The following is a 23,406-nucleotide window of genomic DNA, read 5'->3' as shown; positions in this document are numbered from 1 at the left end:
TTCTTCTGACCACAATGGTATGAAACTAGAAATTAACTACAGAAAGAAAAATGGGAAAAAGACAAACACGTGAAGACTAAACAACATACTACTAAAAAAAGGGTCAATGAGGGAATCACAAAATACCACAAGACAAATGAAAATGGAAACACAACTTTCTAACATCTATGGAACTCAGCAAAACTAATTCTAAGTGGGAAATTTATAGTGATGTAGGCTTATGTCAGAAAAAAAAACCTCAAATAAACAACCTAATCTACCATCTGAAGGAATTAGAAAAAGAAGAACAAACAAAACCCAAAGGTAGGAGAAGAAGAAAATGATAAAAACCAGAGAGGAAATAAATAAAACAGAGACAAAAAATAATAGAAAAGATCAGTGAAAAAAAGAGAGGACCCAAAAAAACAAAATAAGAAATGAAAGAGGTGAAATAACAATCAATACCACAGAGACACAAAAAAATCATAAGAGAATACTACAAACAGTTATATGCCAACAAAATGGACAACCAAGAAAAAATGGACAAATTTCTAGAAATGCACAACCTTCCAATACTGAATCAGGAAAAAACAGACAATCTGAGCAGACCAATCTCTAGTAGTAAAATTAAATTTTTAATAAAAAAAAAAACCTCCCAACTAACAAAAGTCCAGGATTGAATGGCTTCACACAGGAATTCTACATAACAGATAAAGAAGGGCTAATACCTATTCTTCTCAAACTATTCCCCAAAACCGAAGAGGAGCAAAGACCATCTATGACAAATTCACAGCTAACATCATACTCAATAGTGAAAAGCTGAAGGCTTTTTTCTCTAAAATTGGGAATAGGACAAGGATGCCCACTCTCAACACTTCCATTTAACATAGTAGTGGAAGTCCTAGCCACAGCAATCAGACAAGAAAAAGAAATAAAACCATCAAAATTGGAAAGGAAGAAGTAAAACTGTCACTATCTGCAAACAACATACTATATATAGAAAACCCTAAAGTTTCCACCAAAAAACTATTAGAAAAATGAATTCAGTGAAGTTGTAGGAGATAATATTAATATACAGAAATCTGTTGCATTTCTATACACTAATAATGAGCTATCAGAAAGAGACAACAAGAAAACAATCCCATTTACAATCACATCAAAAATAATAAAATAACTAGGAAAAAACTTAACCAAGAAGGTGAAAGACCTATACTCTGAAAACTATAGAACTCTGATGAAGGCACTTGAAGATGATATAAATAAATGGAAATATAACCTGTATTCAAGGATTGGAAGAATTAATATCATTAAAATGTCCATTCAACCCAAAACAAGCTACAAATTAAATGCAACCTCTATCAAAATACTCATGACATTTTTCACAGAACTACAACAAATAATCCTAAAATTTATATGGAACCTAAAAGATCCTGAACTGTCAAAGCTATCTTGAGAAAAAAGAACAAAGCTGGAGGCATCAGGCTCCCTGGCTTCAGACTATATAACAAAGCTATAGTCATCAAAACAGCATGGTACTGGCACAAAAAACCAGACACATAGATCAATGAAACAAAATAGAGAGCCCAGAAATAAACCCATGCACTTATGGTCAGTTAATACATGACAAAGGAAGCAAGGATATATCATGTGGAAAAGACAATGTATGAACAAAATAGAAACATCAATAAAGAGACAACCTAAAAAGAAACCATAAAGAAATTCTAGAACTAAAAAAACACGAAAACTGAGAAAAATTCAAAGGCAGATTTGAGCAAGCAGCAGAATCAGTGAATCTGAAGACAGAACAACTGAAATCATTGAGTCTGAAGAACAGAAAAAAGTTTGAAGAAAAGTGAACAGAGCCTAAGGGACCTGTAAGACACTATCAAATAGACTAATGTATGCACTGTGGGATTCCCAGAAGGAGAAGAGAGTCACAAAGTGGTAGAGACCTTATCTGAAGAAATAATAGACGAAAACTTCCCAAGCTTGGTAAAGACATGGATATAAACATATTCCCAGAATCTAAAAATCTCAAAAACAACTTTAATTTTCTAAAAAAACTACAATGAATATCCTTAGAGAATCTGAAGAAAAAATGCATTTGTAAAATAGCAGACAAAAAAACCCCACAAAGAAATGTGAATCAGATTTTCAACAGCATCACAAAAGCTAAAAGATGGTAGAACTATGGTTTCAAAATTATAAGAGAAAATTCTTTTCATTCTACAATTCTACATCTAATCAAATTTTCAATCAAGTATGAAGGTAGAATAAAGATGCATTTAAACATACAAGAAATTCTTTCTCAGGAAGTTACTGAAAACTATACTCCAGTAAAATACATCTACAAACCAAAAAAGAAAAACTCCCCCTTACAGCAAGAATTTGATTGGCTCAGCTTGGGTCAGGAATATTCTTGTACTCCAACTGCCAGTGAAGTAGGAGGCAGAGTCATGGTACACATTTCAGTGCAGACCACTTCCTGTGGATTTTTTCATTGAGAGTATAAAAGAAAAAAAATTCTCTGTGGTTTAAGCAGGCACAGTCACATTATTTTGGAGCAAAGAATTTGAATCCCACAATGGTAATTAACTTGCTCAAGGTCATGTAATCTGATAGTAGTAGAGTCAGAGCTGGAACTGGTTCGATTTGTTAATTCCTTGTTCAGTCGTTCTTTCAACTTCGCTAGCATCAGAACAAGGAATTCCATCCCTGCTGGACATTTACAGCTACTATTAACTCTGGCCTAGCCTAACAGTAAGTACTAGTTGAGATACTAAAGAATGATAAAACATAGTACAAATTCAGATATAACTAATGTTTGTCAGGCCCTGTGGCTTGACTTTCTCACGTATATATTATTTAGGAGCTTACTATATCCTGAGTGCTCTACAAGGCCAAATTAGGTAAATTCAAGGAATAATGTAATTACAAGTTAATATTCATAGTGCTTACTTTTCTGTTAGAAGATTATAAAAAGAAAATCATCAGGAAACAGAATAATTTCAATAAGCTTCAAGGAGAAGGTAAAAATTGATTTGAGTTTTGAAGTGTGGGTAAAGTTTAATACAGCAAGAAAGGAGAGTGAGGCCATTCAAGGCAAGGAAATGTCCTTGGGCAAAAGTGCAAAGGATAGGGATGGATGTACATTGGGGCTCTGGTGGAGGGAAATTTTGTGGATTATAATTGGACAAAGTGAGAGATTCTGTTGGAAATTTCTGGCTTAAAGGTAACAGAATTTAATGTTATAAAATAGATGACACTCACAGTAGAATTTCTGGTGTTTAGCTGAATCATATTGTATTCAAGTTATGGTGATACATGTTTTTGCCAGCTTCGTGTGGTTTTTCTAAAGTTTCATACATAATAAAAACTCAAAGTTTTCTGAAAGCTGCAATATGTTATTAGAAACATATGGCAGCATAAATGGCTAGAGTTGCAAAGCATATTACCCTTTTCAAACTATTTATGGGTTAAAAATAGCAGAAACTGATTTCAGACAAAGCAATAATCTTTACCATGAAAGTAAGGAGGAGTAAGCATATCCTTATATGCCAGCTGTGTGAATTATTGTTGTAAAGACAGACCTTCAGTCTTGGACAAGGGGGAACAAAATCAATATTAGTCCACTCATACTTGTAATGGAAGGATGTGGTCATGTGAAGTATTTCTGGCTAGTGCAGGATCACAGTGTAAATTTGAAGACAGATGCTATATGTTTGCTATGGAAACAATAGACCGTAACATTGTATTTGATATGGAAAAATCAATCACAGCATTACCAGCTAGAAACTGCTCCATTTTGAGGCAAGAATACAAAGTACCTCAAGCCATTGTTAAACAGAAATTTCATGATTATTTAATCACTTGAGAGGTAAAACCAATTAAAATATCATCTGTCAATACTTTTTCTAGGATTTGTTTTCAGGAATAATAAATGTTTTCTCAACATATATTGTCTTGACCTACATGATGACAATAGAGAAATAAAAAACATCAGGACCAGGTTTCACATTTTTCAGCAGGAAGTGGTTTCATATTTTATTTGGAGATGGAAAAGGCCTAAGTTCCTTTAGGCATTTTTTCTGGAATCTATCAGGTAAAACTCAGGGTTTACAAAGGTCTGGCAGTGTGGACTGGAATTATCAAATAACAACCAGAGTGTACAAAGCCTTCAGGCCTCAGGGGGATCTGGTATGAATTCATCTTTGGCTGTGACCACACACATGTGGTGAAATGGTACTCCACTGACAGGATTCAGACATTTAATTCCCAATGGCTCATGGAGAAGCCATTGCATAGTTTCAGTATGCCTGGAAATAGTTGGCTTATGCAAGCCAAAGTGGGAGCTTAGGCTGGAAAGATAGGTTGAGGCACTGAATACCTTCCCAAGGAGTCTGAACTTAAAATCTAAGGAGGCAAAGTAGATTTTTTAAAAAGGAAATAATACAATCTAATGTATATTTTAGAAAAATAGCCATGGTGGCAGTATGGATGATGGATTAAATAGGGAAGATTCTGGAAACAGGCACCATGTAGGACACTATAAGCAATTTGCAAAGAATTTGACTTTAAGTAAGGGCAGTTAGTAAGAACAGGAGACGGCAAAGTTGGGGATGTGGAAAAGAGCAGACTAGAAAGAATTCATGTAGGAAGTCATAGAAAACGATGTTGAGGTTTTTTTTCTTTGTGAGCCTGGTTAGATATTAAGGTGTTTAATAGATCTGGGGAGACACAAGATGAGAATCAATGCAAACTGCAAACAAACCCTATATTTTAGGGTTTCAAAGTTAACTCGTTATAATTTTCATTGATGAGCACGGAGGGAAAAAAGTGAATGTAAGGTTCATTTGAATTTTTCTTTAAATCCCTGCTCACCCATTAATGGCCTTAATACTTTGAAATATTACTTAACATGACTGAGCTCCATTTCTTCAGCAGTTTTTAAAATGAGGAAATGATTCCTGCCATCGTTACTGTGAAATCAAATGACATAGTCATATGACTGCCTTATGTATAAGAAGAAGTTAAACAGTAATAATTCTATTGGTATTTTTAAAAACCTTCAATTAAAAAGTGAACAATATATTGAATGTAACTTTAAAAAATTATGTAATTTTAATACCCTCTAAATATCAATAATTTATTTTAAAGAAAATTATTTTGGTCACCTAATTAAGAAAAAAGCATATTTTTTCCTGAATGAATTATATAAATATGCACAGAAAATAAAAATGCACAAAAAATAAGTAATTTCACAACAGCTGTCTTCTGCAGAATATAGTATGAAAATGGAACCATTTTCCCATATGTGAAATTCTTTACAATATGTAAAATGAATCTGATTGTTTCATCCTCTTGAAAATTTCTCCTATTGTCCAGATGCTCATGAGATCATATATAAGAAACTAGGCCTTAAATTTCAAGAATGTTCACATATCTCAGAATAGTTTCTTATGTTATCTCCCTTATTTTGTGTTCATGCCTTATAGTCTGCAGAAAGTCAATTAAAAAAGAAAAAGCATTTTCCATCTATTCCTTCACATCCTCTACCTTTACATCTTTGACCAAGAAACTTCTCTGACCACGAGTATGCAGTCTTTTCTAATACTTTTTATTGTTAAAAGAAGAGTCGTGATTTCCCATAGGTGGTATAAGACAAATATTTAACAACTACTCTTTATTCACCTATTTCTCATTTTTTTCATTCTCTCTGTCTCTCTCATTCTCTCTTCCTCCTCCTTTCCCGGCTTCTGATTCTTCTCTTAACTTGACATGGCTGAGAAGTATACTGTGCTCCACAAAGTACTTCCAGCTCTGCAGAAAATATGAACTGTCTAGATCTACAACCGCTGTCTGATTCTCCCCATACCAAAGACACATAGGTCTTAAACCTTACATTTGAACTTACATTTGAAATCAGAGTTTGTTCTAAATTCAACGCTACTTGTCAATCTCTTTCATGTAATGTCTCCTCTGTAGTTTTACAAATACAGATGCCTTTAAACCATTTCCTACCATGGCACATAGGGATTTCCATGAGCACTTTAATGCTTTAACTTAATACATCTAATTAAATAGAGCTTGCAAAAATTAATTTGGCAATCTTCAATCCTTCTAAATCCATCTAGAGTTGTACTAGTCCACATGATAGAGTAATTAATTATAGTGCATTGTCCATGCACAGTATCATGTCTTATGTGTAATATATGTAGACAGTCAAAAATAATTAATTATTGAAGGAAAAGTGAAATAGTTTACATAGTTGCAAACTCTTATGTGAGTAACTTACTCTTTTTGCCTAATTTTCTTGTCTATACTCTTTTTGCCTAATTTTCTTGTCTATACAGAAGTAAAAATAACATCTATCTCAATGGTAATTGTGAGATTAAATGAGATAATGCATATCAAGTGCCAGATACAGCATGTGTCATAAAGTAAATGACTAATAAATAGTAACTTTTACTATTGCCTAGAATAATACTGTACAACAGAAAGATAATATGAGACACATATGTAATTTTAAATTTTCTAGAAGCTATACTTTAAAAGTTTTATAAAAGGTGAAATTAATTTTAATAATATATTTAACCCAATATATCAAAGAAATTCTTATATCAACATGTAATCAAAATAAAAAGTTATTAATGAGATATTTTAGATTCTGTTTTTTTATAATACATCTACAGAATCCACTTTGTATTTCACATTTACAGCACATCTCTATTTAGACTAGCCATTCCTCAAGTGCTAAATTGCTAAGTATGGCTAATGGCTGCTAATTTAGACACACAGATCTAGATGCTCATTAACTTTGGATGTGCATGATATGTAACTCTGGGTGAGTCATTTCTTTATAAATGGGTTCAAAACTTTAAAAAAAAGAAAAAGGAAAAAGAAAAAAAACCCTATGGAATGTATCATGACCAGGTTCCTGATGACCTTACTATTTTCTTATTAAGTGTTCTTAATAAATACTATGTTTCAAGTAACTAAATAATAATACTATTTGAATTTAGAAAAAATAATTATCATTACATCTTTAAAAGAAGTGTGGGAAGTCTGCCCTTGCTTTAGAAAACACATATTTTGAAATTGGTAAACTTATACAGAATTCTAGCGTAAGCTTGGTTCTCATAGAGGCAAAAAGATCCACACAGTATTTAAAATGTTCTTAAAATATTTTAAAGAATGTTTCTGTTCCCACTGGGTTAAAAGTACAAAAGGTCTCATGGGGCCCACCCTAGGCTTGCCAGCTCAATGCACCCTCTTAGGCAGTTAAAGAAAAGAAAATCCCTCCACCTTCTCCTCTTCACTACATGAACTGATTTCACAGGCTCTTTACATGCTTTATTTACTTACTATTCATTTTCATCCTTGCGAGAGAAACTCGAAATATTTATTCACCAGACATTATTCTTTTAAAATGTTTCCTAAGCCAAGGATTTGGTAAATGGCAGAAAAAAAAAAAAAGTGTCTGCAACTGTCAGTGTAATTATCAGCCCTGAAATTGCATTTTAAAATATTTTAATAATTAAAGGAGTTTTCTGAAAAAACAGGCAAAGAGAAGTAAGAGAATAAAGAGGCTCAACAATTCAGGGTAAGTAAGCCTGCGGGGCTATGTGTGTGTACACACACCTAATTCTTACATAACGCCCAATAACATTAATCATTTCTGTAAAATGATAACAAAAACGATGGTTCTCACTCTGCAATCAGCTGTACAAGGAAGAAGTTTCTAACCACAGCCTTCTACTCTGAGCAAGCAAGTGATGGACAGCGGTCCTTTTGTCAGATTCTGACAAGTGAATCAATAAAAAGACACAGCAAAAGTTCAATCAGAACAGACACCACTAATATGGCTGGCCTTTTGGGACCCACAGAAGCATGGAACTGCTTTTCCATGTTAATTTCTCTTCACTACCCTTTGGGGTTATCGCCTTCTCTGGCCCCTGTTAATTGAAAACTGCCTCCTTCTAAAGTTCCTTGGCAGGCATTCCTTTGTGTCAGCCTATTTTGCTGACTGCTAAAAGAAATGGAGGAAGGAGTGTTCCAAAGCTGAGAATGCCATGATGCCAAAACTCTGCTCCTGTCCTCCCAAAAGACTGTGTGTATCATTTTTTTCCATAGAATCCCTTATGCTATAATTATGAGCTAACAAAAACACACATGAACAATTAAAGATAATACTGTATCAATTAAAGATAATACTGTATTAAAGATAATACTGTATCAAATACTGTACTTATTTTTGGAGATAGCCTTATTTTGGAATTTGTTGATCTAAGGAATTTTAATTGTATGCACATTTCTATTTGTTGATTTAGCCTGCCACTTAGTTATTGCATTCTTTTTCTTCCCATACCAGACACAAATTTATTTCTATGTATTTGCTAATCCTAAATGAATACCATGACTGACCCTAGGGACCAGGTTACTTTGTGTTTGTGCCAAAACCTATAAGAAGAAATGTTTAGATTAAAAAACAGTAGCTAGGTCCTTTCAGCCATGTTAGTGACAAACATAAATTACCTTTGTGGGTAGGTGGTCATATTTTTCCAAACTCGTTATTTGATTTAACATGATTTCTTTTACTCCAAAACATTAGACAATGCATTCAAATACAAAAGCACATATAGTAAAAAGTAAGTCTCCTGGTTCACCAAGACTATCCCAATCCCATTACCATCACTAACTCTTAGTATAGCTTAGATTTCCCCATGCATTTGCAAACACAAATACACGTATGTGGTGTTGCCTTGCTATTTATATAATACAATCATAATGTGTAGCTTCTCCTACTACTTGCTTTCTAATTTAATAATGTGACATGGAGCGGTTTCTATGTAGACGTATCTCATTCTGCTGAACTGATAAATAGCATATCATAATACATATTCACTAAAATCCACAATAATTCATCTAATGAACATGTTTCCTTTTATTTTTCATATTAGGAAGCATACTTTAATAATAGATTTATACGTCTCTTTAGATAAAATACCAGTATTTTTTCCAAAAGTAGAATTGCTAGGCAGAAGTTTACATATTTAAAAATTTGACAAATACTGCAAAATTGTTCTCTAGAAAAGCTCTAGCTATTTCACTTCTACTAACAATGTATAAGGTCATCTATTTCACTATACTTCTCCAACACTGCATATTATAATTTAATATTCTACTGGTTGTGGTTTATAGGACTTTACTAAGGATCACTGCATTTAATCTCAGCCATATTATTTCTGCCAGATATATAAGATCCCATTTTGCTATCATTACTTAGGATAAATTACAACCTCCATCCTGAACAACACAAGAATACAGCAAGCCATCACTTCTCTATGTTGCTCCAGTCTTCTCTGCAATCAACCACTGTTCTAGAGTTATCTTGGATTTTTATTCTAAATTGTTATTATGTTTCTCATTATTTATCAATATTTAAAAAACATATTCATATGTTTTCTGTGTTTTTTAACACTGTTCTTTGATTTCTCTTCCCTGAATTATTATTATTATTATTTTTGTGTGTGTGTGTGTGTGGTACGTGGGCCTCTCACTGCCGCGGCCTCTCCCGTTGCAGAGCACAGGCTCCGGACACGCAGGCCCAGCGGCCATGGCGCACGGGCCCAGCCGCTCCGCGGCACGTGGGATCCTCCCGGACCGGGGCACGAACCCATCCCCCTACATCGGCAGGTGGACTCCCAACCACTGCGCCACCAGGGAAGCCCTATTATTATTTTTATTATTAAAATTCTATTGCAGTATTTATCAAGAAGAGATTGTGACTCGTAAACTTACTGAGTCTCTGGATGCCCAAAAGGGACTTCATTTTAATCTCACAAGTAAGTGTCTATTAGACAACATATAAAGTATGGATCAAGAATACCTTTAGTGGGGTGATAACAAGAAGGTAGACTAAGAAGCTCCAGGCTCTCATTCCACCATGGAAGCATGTAAACAACAACACACTGACTAAAACTGCTTTGGAGAAGCTCTGGAAACTAGTCAAAGATCTGCAGCAACCAAGCAAACAGCCAATCAAGAAAAAGCCACACCAAAGTGGTAGAAAATTTCATGGTGTTTCTGCTTGCCCCTACTTCACTCCCTCCCCAGAGTGGCATGACATGGTCTGGGGAAAACTGCTCAATTTCAAGTTCCTTCCCTTGGGCTAGAAGGAATAAAGTGGAACTTGGCTGCAACATTCTGGCCTTTCTTTGGGCTATCTGAGAGACTGATTTCCATATTGTTTGACTCAGAACTCAGATAGGAATGACAGGGTAGGCTGCATCTCAGGCTGTAAGCCATGGAAAGCTGTGGCAGGCACCGTGACACGTGAAAACTGCAGAGATACCGTTGGAGATATGGGCTGGGACTGGTTTTCCCCAATACCTTAATGACATTTAAATAATTATTCTGACAATTGTTCTGGAGGCGCCTTTTGCTCCCTTTCTTATTTCCTCTTAACTCTGCTGAATCAAAGGAAAACTTAGTGGTCATCTCAGGCTCTGTTGTTCTGGAGTCCATTTGCCTTCTTCTAAAGACTCCCACAGTGCTGCTGGATGCCAAACAAGTTTGAGTCCTCCTAGGGTTACAGTCAGGAAACAGATCTTGAGTCCTTTCTGCCTCAGAGTCCCAAACATCATGGGGTTAACCACATTTCCTCAAATCACTCCTTTGCCCACCGCCTGCTAGGATATCAACTCCAAGGAAAGGTAGAGTTGGGACCTCTCAAAGACTCTCAGCTCTGTCTGATCCTGATGCTCTCCTCTCTTACTTTTCCTCTTAACATGTCATCTAATTCTTACCTCATTCTAAGAAGGAAAAAAAAAAAAAGTGCTCTCATGTCACACCCTGCTTCTTTACTACTACATATGTGTTTAATTTTCATAAGTTCTATGGCTTATGATCAGCAGACTTTGGTTTTTGATATCAAAGATGATTTTGATGTCTTATTTTTGGAATGTAGAAAATTTATCTCAAATTCTTGAATCTTATGACTGAAAAGTATGGATTGCAAGACTATTTTTGTTTGTCTACCCTGATACACTAAAACCAGGGGGAAAAAAAGACTCTCCTGAAATTCAAAGCTGAGCTAGAGCAATGAATGATTCGTTTTCAACTACACCAGTCTTTTTTCTGAGGACTGTGTGTAGAGAAAACTGTCACTGATCCATGACTGTTGGGAGAGAAGATATGGGGAAAAACACAGAATATAAATAATGGTCAACTACATGAGGGTGTTTCCCCCTCAATGGATCAACAGATGGATAAGCAGATCAATCAATCAATTAGTCGACTGAGAGATAGACATATGAGATAGAAACACAGTCAATCAGATAGAATTAAAAATGGCAAAAGAAAGGAGGGAGATAAACTCAATTTTTTTAGCACTTATATCCGCAAAGATACTAGCAGATATTATCACTACCCCTATGCTTCAAATATGTTAAACAACTTATTCAAGGTTATACAGGAAATAGATAGTAGAGTTCAGATTAAAGCTCTTGTCTTTCTCTGTGTGCCATATCACAGTATGCATCAAATTAAATCATTTTTACTATGTACTCAGGACAATGCTATAAACAGGTGATAGTAAAATATAAATATTTCAGGTACCAAGGGAATTTTTTAAAATAACATAAGTACTTTTTTATGATAAAATTTATCAATAGAAAGACATCTGTGAATAATAATAATATAGCCCAAAATTGGACGCTTGGTCTTAACATACATCAATCTTTATCATTAGATTTTTGTATGCTTAAGTAAACTAACTTCCCACTCTTAATGAATCAGAGCGTGCAGCCTTTTCTTCAGCCCTGTATCTGATATTCAAATGATGCTTTACTGGATAGCATTGTGGACTTGGCTGTCCTTAGTGGCCAAACACGTTGGTGCTAGGGATCAGGGCCAAGAAACTGGAATGAAGCACAATGCCTTCCCCAAGAAAGTATGGTGCTTCAAGAAGCACAGGAATTAGGAGAGGCAAGCCCTTTGAGGTAGAGTCTAGGTTGACCAAACACAAAGTCCAAATCCAAAGGGCAGGAGAAATGCCAGAAATAGGAGTTAGGGCTGAACTAGGAGATGGGCAGAAACTAGATTGAAAGTCACCATCATTATTTCCAAAAGATGAGCTCTGAGTAAGTAAGTGCTGAGTAAGGTAACTATAAATTCTGTTTTTATATTTTTTGGCTGTTTTTCCAGTATGATTATTAATGGTTCCCCTTTTGCTCTCCAAGTGTTCTGGTTTAGGGAAATCTTGGCAGCTCCTGGTTTAAAAGAAAATTATGTTTACCTTACCCCTTGTTGGCCAGAAGTCACGTTGGAGCATCTGCAAGTATTCTAATTGACTGGGGTTATAGGTTGAGTAGGCAAGCTCAATATGACTTAAGGTGCATGACCATGTTGGACTCCCAGATAATATTAAAATTAACTACTGGGATAGGAGTGAAAACAGGCAAACAATAACACAGTAACACAATTATTTGCATTTAGAATATAAAAGTTATGTTGTTTCCTACTCAACTGTTACTCTGTACCTCTCTCATTTATTAAATTATTCATGTGCATAGCTGTCTGTACTAGTAAATGATTCTTGAGGTCACTGATGCTACCTTGTTCACCTTTGTCTCTCTCAATACTTTGCATTAAAGTTTGTATTCTGTAACAGTACAAAAGCTTGTCGCAGTTATTAGTAAAAATCTGTAAGTGGTCCAGGTTTTTAGTCAAAATAGCTAGTGTGTGCCTTATTCCTTTGTATTCATACATAACTGTGACAGAAAAATAAGTAGCTCGTAGCTACTGTTTGGGAGATGGTATTATTGATTTCATTTTATAGATGAGGTAACTGAGGCTCAGAGAAATATGATTTTTTTCATGACAACCCAGGTATTTACTGACAGATCTGAGATATGATCCCCAAATACTCTGTTGTAAAGTTAAATTGTTATCTAATTCACTGCCAATAGATATTGGGATATTCATAGATATGACTTTTTTTTTTCTGTTTTGGGAAATCTGATGATTAATTTCATATTCTGTCAACCCACCGGCTTCAGTATCTGTACTGTCCCTACCCATGAAATTTCTCTTAGGCTGTCTTCTTCAAAGTACTGTGTCTTCAAAAAACATTTAGAATGAAACAACAGTAAATCATACATTCATGATTGTGTGAAACTTCACAAATTAAAAAAAGACAATTTGTTGATTTTAATATTTCATACCAACATACAAGTCCTATAGGACTCTCCCCATATATTTCTGTGAATATAAACCTCTTGAGTTCATACACACAAAGCACTGAGTTCTTATGAATTCTTTGTTATCTGTGTGTTGTTAAATCCTTACGTACTGAATGATATACTTAGTGAATCAACAGTTCAACAACAATAGCAACAAAAACCATAGTTTGGCTCATTAATAAAATAACACCTGAAGATTTACTTTAATAAAGAATCATACTAGATATCTGATTCTAAAACATACGTGTATATAAAATAAAAATAATGAAATTGGACTTAAAAGACTGGTTGCAACTGTCATTGAATATAAGTTTTACTTAATCAGTATACTTTTATCCTCACTAATTTTGGGTCATGAAATTAATGAGTGAATGAATAAAAATAAATAAATTATAAATAAATCCTCATTTGGCTAGAGGTTATAAAAATTTGAAAACTAAATTGCCCCCAGTACCTTCTTTTTGAAAATTATTTCACACTATAAATGATCTTATTACATTACAAAATCCTAGAGGCCTTGTGTTGTGTGTAGACCTATGTGTGTGTCTGGATGTGTAGTATGGGGCACTCAATGATGCTTGTTGATTAGCAGCATCTTTTTTTAAACATATATTCAATTAGATTTATATAACATTGGATCAGGCCACCAATTCACTGTATTTTAACAAATGTCCAGTCAATTTAGTAAAATTAAGCAATCAGTTAAATGTCAGTCAATTCACACAGTAGCTTATCTGGTAACTTCTCCCAACCCTACACTATTTCTGGATCTCTGGTAGACACATCTGAAATACAGTCTAATTACTCATTTAGTTAGAAAGTTTCTCAGGAAATCTACCTTTCCAGAAAACTCATTTTGAAGTACATTTTGGATGCAATTATATTTAACCCTTCTGGACTAGTTGGCATTAAACGTTTAACATACCAATTTTATTAAAGAAATTAGAAATTTTTTTTAATCAGGAAAAATAGAAATAATACCACAAATCTCTCTTTGTTCTAAATATGGACTTCTAGTCTGTTAAATGTTTAATGAAGATCTGAAAATCAAATATTAAAAGGAAACACTTTCAGAAACAACATATCACAGAGACCAAGTCAAACTTTTGATGTTGTACTTCATTTCACCCCAAGAACAGTAAATTATTTTTGACATGAACAAACGTATAAAAGCCTATTTTTATCAGAAAACCTTTAAGAAAAATAAAGCATATTGTTTAAACTTCATGTGTTTAGAATTATTATAATGCCAAAAAGAAGTGCATTGTCTTTGCTAAAGTTTCATTTATTTTTAGGCAAAATGGGAAAACAAAATTCATTTGTCCTCCTATGACAACTAGCTTCTTTGTCTAATTTCCGTTCGTTTCTTTGGCAGCTAAAACACCTTGAAATTACATTCTCCAGCATGGAAGAATGATTTTTTTTTCCCTACCTCTAGCTGTCAGAGTGATTAGAATTTTAATTAGCAAAGTAGAGTGTAGAGAGGAAAATGACTGAAAAAAAAAAAACACACAGAAGACTCTCAATTGGAAGAGAAACAAACCAAATCTGCCTCACAGCTTGAATGTTACACCCATGATTTCCCTCCATCCTGGACTCTCTGTGACTTAATGCACTGCTCTCCTTTACCCCTACACCAGCACGAGGTGGTCAGGGCACTACCCAACATTATTCCTAGTTGTCACTCAAAGTAAAGCCAAGGCTCTTAAAGAACCAGAGCAGCTCTGTTTCAATGCCAATGTCAGCCTCTTTAATTTACTCTGAGAAACCTACTGCAGATTATAAATCCAACCACAAAAGGCAGAATCCATCAAGAATTCGAAAAATAAACACTCAGGTTGGCGATAACACTCTCAAGTTTCAGAGGCATTCATTCCTTCATATGTAGGGTGAGGCATGGCAGGCATCTTTCATCAAGAAGGCACTCAAGAAATATATAAAATATATTAGTTGTTAAATGTACCATTAATTGGTAGACTAGGGGTCAGAATATTTCTGAAAAATCTAAGACAAACCACAGTGATCTAAATTAACATTACAATAATTATATCTACCATCTATATTACTGCAGTAGTAGTATATGCATGTGTATGCAGACGTATGTATTGGGCAATGTATATATGTAATGGAAGTAGCTATGGAAAGCCATAGAATATAAGGGTCCTATGGCTTTAGAGTCACTTGATCCAACTTTGATGTGCTCTCTTAGTGCTGGCCATGGGAACTTGGGAAGCTTTTTAAACTGTCAACATCAGTCTCTCATCTATTTAAAGTAGGGCACATAAAATATATGCAATGGAGATAATGTGGAGAATGAGACAATGGACATATAATAATAATAAACATACCCAAATAACTGGTAGATTATAAGTAATATCATAACTATTATGTAGAAACATGGGATAAAATTTCTAATTGAGTTATAAAGTAAAGGAAAGATTTTGATGGGCAAAACTGGGAGCTGATAATTTCAAAAATAAGCAAAAACACAAATGAACAATGCATAACTTGAGGGTGATGAGTAATCTAAGAAATTTAAGAATCAACAATTAAAACAGAAATTTGATAGAGTAGCCTGGGATGAGAATGTAATATGCCCTGAATTTTGTGCCGGGGTGCCTGGGACTCCAGCCTGTGGGCAATAGAATGTTTTGAGGAAAGGCATGACATGAAGAGTCCTATGTCCCAGAAATACTATCTAATATCAATGTGTATTATAGACAGACTGAAGGCAGGAAAAAACAGTTAATAATCAAAATGAGAGAAAATGCATCTCTGATCTTGGTGACCAGCACAAAACAAGAGGACAAAGATAGGAGCACTATGACCAGAAAAGCAGAACTTGACATCATATCATAGGGTGACAGAACAAGGGAGAAGTGAAGTCAATGATAGCTACAATATTTCAACTATAGGATAATTGAAAAATGTGATGCTATTTGTAGATATAAGGGTTATTGCAGGTTTCAAAACAGAAAAAGAAATTTTTAAGGGAAGGACCAAAAGTTTGAGTTTACATTTGCAGAATAGAAAAATATCAAAATCATTTGATGAATATTGTTCCAAACAAGCTGCTTCCAGACAGAATATAGGTTTCCCTTTGAAACTTAATTAGTTCATTTGTGCCATTTAAATCCTTTTATATCGAATTCATTTTTAATTGATTACTAAGGACCACTCAAGGCACTGGGAGAATTTGGCTTAATTTTCTAGTTGTATAATGTGTAATATTTCATTATTGTTAACACTAAGCTATTAGTATTCCTTTTACTAAACTTATATTGTAATATATTGACATTAGTTTTTATATTGACAGTAGGATTAATTTGAAATTGATACATTTAGTTATAAAATACCATATATTTATTCTTTATCACAGAAAATTGAACTAAAAATAGATGTGTTGCAAGCAAAGACCAATTCACAAAAGTACCCATACCCAAAAGTATGCTATTTTCTAACTATTATGGGTAAGAGTGATTTACATTCCATTTTATATACAATTTTTGTTTCGGTTGAAATCCCGGCTAAAGAGTTAAAACCAGAAGGCTTTCAACAAATGGATCACTGTCCAAGCTCTGGTAAATGTGCTACTGCTGTAACAAATTGGTTTGCTGACCTTTTGGCTAGTAACATAACACATGACATATTTGTAATTTATGGAAATCAATCCATAAAGAATTTTCAGTTTCATGTAATTATAGACCAGTGCAAGATCTAAATAAAGGTGAAGAAAAGGTCTTTAGGAAAGTAATGGTACACTGTTGATAAAAACTAAAAAGCAAAGTTCAAAGCACTGATCCATGCAATGCATCTTTAAATACTGGTAAGAGGCCAATAATTATAGTTAAAGTCAGTTACCAACTGTGTTTTACTGCATACACTTTAAGGCACCATTGAAACTGTAACCCTGTACTCAAGAATGTAGGGAAAAAAATCACACAAGACCAAATCTATCACCTAGTTACAAATTTTAATAGTGCTTGGCAATTTCCATCTGCTTTTCTTAAGTGCTATGTTTATCAGGTAGTCACCAACCCATTTAGACTATCTCTTTCTAGCAGTCAGCCCAGCCTCCACCTGACTGAATAGTGTCAGCTCAGCAGACCTTAGTTCAAAGCCTGGCTCTGCCACATAATAAAAGTGCCACAATTTGCAAGTTACTCAAATTCTCTTGTGTACATTAGGATTTTGAGGTGTTTTGAGGATTAAAAGTAATAAGGTTAAAGTGCTTTGAATGGTACCTGATATATACTAAGCTCTCAGTAAATGTTTCATGTTTCATTATCATTTTCATCATCACCACCATCACCATTATTTATTTTAGAGAGAGGAACAGAGAAGAAATATATCAGTCCGTATCTCTATTCTTTCCAGTCTCCCATTGTTCTCCGTGCAATTAACTCCCCTACACTACTGAGTCTGTTACCCAAACCTTTATGCAGTCTATAGAAAGCCAGATTTTGTGTCTGTAGAATGTCAGAAAGAGCCATGTTACACTTTTTCTGGTTCCTAAGAAATGCCAGGCCCTCTCCTACTTATGGACCATCATATACATTTCTCCTTATGTCTAGAAAACTTCTCTTTACTTGGCTAACTTTTATTTATTCCCATGTCTCAGCCTAGACATACCCTCTTCCAGGAATCCTTCATTGGTGTCCCTAATCAGGATTAGACACCCCTTCTACCTGCTCCCAGGGCATCTGCTCCTTCCTCTTCCCTCAGAACCCACCACTCTTTATCGTAATTTCCTGTTGTCTTTCCTGTACGCTCCTAAGTGTGTTCTCTGAGTGCAGGGACCTTGTTTATTCTACTTACTGCCATATCCCCAGCATGTAGCATAATACCCAGCAGACAGTAGGTGTTTTTAGAGTGATTATTTTGCAGGATTGTTGTGACTATTAAATGTTGTTAAAATTCTTGCCACAGTTCAACATACATTAGGTACCCAACCCCCTTCCTCTCCCAATACCAGAACTTAGTATGTACTTAGGCACGAAGTATCCTCATTTTCTAAGAGTCACTCTCGGTAATCCTTCCTGTTACCAATTTGGCATCTATTTTGCAAAACATATTCCCACACGTAATTCCTTTAGCTCACTAGCCATAATTTTACCCCTTTTTGTTCTACTCAATAAAGTATGTGAAAATACAAATAAATAAGAGCAAATTCATGATTAGGGATAATCTAACTATACAAGGTAGTATTTCTTAGCATGTGTTTTGGGCTGAATGTTTGCGTACCTTCCCCTCAAAATTCACATATTGAAGCCCTAATCCCCAATGTGATGGTATTTGGAGGTGGGGCCTTTGGGAGGTAGTTAGGTTTAGATGAGCCATGAGGGTGGACCTCATAAGAAGAGGAAGAGAGAGAGTTCACTCTCTCCCCAACATGTGAGGACATAGTAAGAAGACAGCCATCTGGAGGCCAGGAAAGAGCTCTCACCAGGAAGTGAATAAGCCAGTACCTCGATTTTGACTTCCAGCCTCTAGAACTGTGAGAAATAACGGTCTTGTTGTGTAAGCCATCCAGTCTAGAGTATATTATTACAGCAACCTGAGCTGACTAATACAGTATGTATCAGATAGGCTAGCTTAAAACAAAAAATTTCTCACTCCAACTATGTGAAATCAAAGTTGTTTAAAACTCCATTCCAGGTAATCTTTACTGAGACCTGAATTGATGCAACAGGCACTGTCTGCAACATTTCTGACCATTGTTGTAAACTGTAAGAACTCTGAAGGGTCCTGTATTGGCATTAAATGATCCAGCCCAAAAGTGACATCATCACTTCCACTCACAAATTATTGACCAGAAATAGTCACATGACCACGTTCAAACATATGGGAGTCCAAAAGTACAATATTACTATGTACCTGGAAAGTAGATAAATTAAAACACTCGGCAATCAAAATTAACAATTAGTATAAGATCAAACTTCAATATTTAACTGGTATAGTAAATCTCTTGTAACCATTATCTTAAAAAAAGGGATTTATCAATATTGTTATGATCCTGAAAATGCTCTATAATTTTCCCTTTCCTAAATTTATGCTCCTAGACCAAAACTAACTGTGAATATCAAAATTTTCTGAGCAAAATATCAAATAAAAGCAGGCAGGTAGAAGAAAGGAAGGAAGGAGAGAAGGAGGGAAGAAGGGAAGGAGGGAGAAAAAGATAAAAAATGATAGAAAGAAAGAAGGCAAGAGATGGAGGGAAGGATAGAGAAAATGAGAGAAAGAAAGATGAAATGAAGGAAGGAAGGAAGGAAGGTAGGAAGGCAGGGAGGGAAGGAAGGAAGAAGAAATACTAAGCCAGGAAAAGAGCCTCAAAAAATAACCAACATTCCTACCTAGATTTTAAGATGACTGCTTCCCAAGAAAATTATCAGAGACAACCAAATTTAATGATGCCATGATATTTAGGATTGCTTCTCAGGAAATTAGAGCTCCATGTTCTTTCTAAGATTATCTCTTGGAGATGGCACACTCAAACTGGATAGTTTCAGATAGTTTAATAAAGGAACTATTAACAAAGATATAGGCAGGTTTAGGAGAAAATAAAGAATAATGCAGAACCCTGAGGCCTGCAATAGTGGGACATCATTTAACTCCCCTAGGCATGAATGGACAAAAAGAGGGAACAGCTAACCACAATGTGATATCACCTCACACCTGTCGGAATGACTATCATCAAAATGTCTACAAATAACAAATGTGGCAAGGATGTGGAAAAAAGAGAACCCTCGTACATTATTTGTGGGAATGTAAATTGGTGTACCCACTGTGGAAAAGAGTATGGACGTTCCTCAAAAAACTAAAAATAGGGCTTCCCTGGTGGCGCAGTGGTTGAGAGTCCGCCTGCCGATGCGGGGGGACGTGGGTTCGTGCCCCGGTCCGGGAGGATCCCACATGCCGCGGAGCAGCTGGGCCCGTGAGCCATGGCCGCTGAGCCTGCGCGTCCAGAGCCTGTGCGCCGTAACGGGAGGGGCCACAGCAGTGAGAGGCCCGCGAAGAAAAAAAAAAAAAAACTAAAAATAGAACTACCATATGACCCAGCAATTCCACTCGGGTATATATCCAGAAAAAATGAAAACACTAATTTGAAAAGATACATGCACCACAATGTTCACAGCAGCACAACTTAAAGTAGCCAAGACATGGAAGCAACCCAAGTTCCCATCAACAGACAACTGGAAAAGAAGATATACGTATAATGGAATATTACTCAGCAAGAAAAAGAATGAAATACTGCCGTTTGCAGCAACATGGATGGACCTAGAGAATGTTATGCTTAGTGAAATAAATCAAAGAAAGAAAGGCAAATACTGTGTGATATCACTCATATGTGGAATCTAAAAAATAATGCAAGTGAATGTATATTCAAAAGAGAAACAGACTCACAGACATTGAAAACAAACTTGTGGTTACCAAAGGCGAAAGGGATGGAGGGAGGGATAAATTAAAGGTATGGGATTAACAGATACAAATTACAATATGTAAAATAGATAAGCAGCAAGGATATACTGCATAGCACAGGGAATTATACCCTTTATCTTATAATAACTTACAATGAAGTCTAACCTGCAAAAATATTGAATCACTATGCAATACACCTGAAACTAACACCACACTGTAAATCAACTATACTTCAATAAAAAAAGAGGAGGGAACAGATAAACAGACCTGGGATGACTACCCTAAAGGGAGGCCCCCTTATGAAAGCCATGGCCTTTAGTTAAGGAATGCTGCCAACTTCCAGTGACTCAGCAAGGAGGAATCAGGATAAATACCCTTACTTTATCCTCATCCCACAAACCAATCACCAGCCAATAATCATACAGCCTACTTTATAGCCAGAATACAAGGGAGCCTGCAGAGACAGTCTATGTAGCTCAGCCTTTCAGGGCAAAATATAGGGTGGGAAAATGGTAGAAAGTAGAGCAGGAGGGGCAACCAGGTGATATGCACAGCTTGAAAATCTTAGCTGTACCTCAATTAACAAAAGACAGAGTATTCCCTTCACCTGCTGTCCAGTTCCCAAAGCTCAGTGTCAGTCATTCACTTGGTGTGAAAATTTGATGTCACATTGGTCTCCAAAATATATTTCTTGAGAACAACATGTCCTTTCAGGTATCATCAACCTTGATTTTACAGCACTGCTTCTTGAGACAAACCTCAGTTTTCTAGGTTCATTTGACACTTGATGATGTTGCCATTTTTAGTGATAGGGAGTGATGTTTTGCCAATAAATATTACTAAAGAAAGGCAAATGTGCCATTGATTCCTCATCTTTGCCAATAACGGAGGAAAAGAAGTTTGTCAACACCCAACAGAAAAGCTGGATCTGCGTAGATTTGACTTGATGAACTGGTCCAGTAGGCTTAAAGGCATAAGCCAAGCTGGGGAGCCTAGTCAGTCAAAAACTAACTCAAGAGTACATAGAGGTTAACAGTGGTTGGAAGGGATTCAGTGCCAGGATGTTGCTGCAGAAATGAATAAATATCAAAGATTCTTTGCACAGATTTACATACCTTAACCCCTCCCCCAGTAAAAAGTGGTTACAAATGCTAGGGGCAGTTAGGTGAAGTCCTTTGAATGAAAGACAAGTCCTTCAAACTGTTGGCAAGGAAAGACAGAAAATTTTAAGACCAAGTGGTATTAACCTTGCTTTCTTTTATCCCCAATTGCCTTCTATGTTGCTTAACAGGGGAAATAGATGCAGACAGATCTGACACATCCTCAGAGCATACCAATTAGGAAGAATGGTATGCTGATCAGCCCATGTGGAAATATATAAAGATGCCATCGCTTTGCTTTTTCAAGAAGACAGAAAATCTTTAGAATTTTTAGGATAGCTGAGAAGAAAATGTGGAGAACTAAAATTTATGCATTTATGTCAATATACAGCACAAGTTTTGAACCCTGGCTACATATTAGAATCATCAGGAAATCTTTTAAAATGGCCATGTCCTGGCTCAACCTCCAGAGATTCTGACATAAATGGTATAATGTAGGATCAGCCACTGGTATTTTTTAACATCTTTCCAGGTGATGCTAAAGATATTCAAGTTTGCAAACCACTATACACAGGCATGGAACTCTGTCAAGTTTACTAGACCATTCTTTAGGTATTTGTTAGGAAGGCAAAGAAGAAGACAGGGCTATTCAGTAAGCAAGAGTCATGTCAAGACTTGAAAAGATCTTTTAAAGAGGGGAATGCTGAGGAATTTTCACAGCGATTTGTAGAAGCAATAAAGGATAATGTTTAAGAGCATGAACTCTGGAATTAGAACAACTTAACTTTGAGTTTTATCTCTGCAATGTACTACCTCTGTAATTTGACAAAGTGTCCACATCTGTAAAAATGGATATAATAATATCTACCTGTGGAGTGTCTGTGAGGTTATGTGTGTTAAATGGAGTCAAGTATGTAAATCACCATCAAATAGCTTTTGCTCAGTAACTGACAGATTTCTTTCACATTCAACCATACTCCAAGCACAGTTCCTTTACAGATACCTGTGCAATCCTGATAGTCACCTAAAAACAAAAACAAAAAATTCCTAAAATAAGCAAAATTTATCAATAGAACTAAGATGTATAATTTGCGATGTGAACAGAAAATTACAGCTGAAATCAAGCTATCATTTTCATGATGCACGCATTTATTCAAAAGCAAGTTTAGTCATCAGCTTACATATTCCTAAAATATACCACTTTGCTCCAGACTGAATTGTATATGGAGAAAAGAAATTAAGAGATTTCATTCCAATCCTGAAGTGCTAAAACAAGCCTATCCTGAAAGGAATTCAAGAGAAATATAAACCTCATAATGTATCAAAAGATCATCCTTGATCTGATTTTCACAGCTTGAGAAGTAGTTCAAAAGACACTAAAGATCAACTTTTTCCAAAGAAAAACTTTCATGTTATAACCCTCCTTCCACAAACTAAATCTAAGGAGGCTGGGTCAAATTTTATTAAAACTCTGAGCCACAAGGAGATGGTTGCATAGAACTTAAGCTCTGCACATTGAACAAAGCATTTTTGTCATGTCAATAAAAGATCTCCTTGGCCATCGTCTTTCAAAGTTACAACCAGACTGGGAGGTATGTTACCCATTTCTCCAGCCTCTAAAAATACTTCCTTATAGAACAGTCTCTCTGTAAGACAGATCTGTT

The sequence above is a fragment of the Mesoplodon mirus genome, assembly GCF_964341445.2.
Source record: "Mesoplodon mirus genome assembly, chromosome: 5".
Taxonomy (NCBI): Eukaryota; Metazoa; Chordata; class Mammalia; order Artiodactyla; family Ziphiidae; genus Mesoplodon; species Mesoplodon mirus.
Note: the sequence above shows the minus strand (reverse complement) of the source record.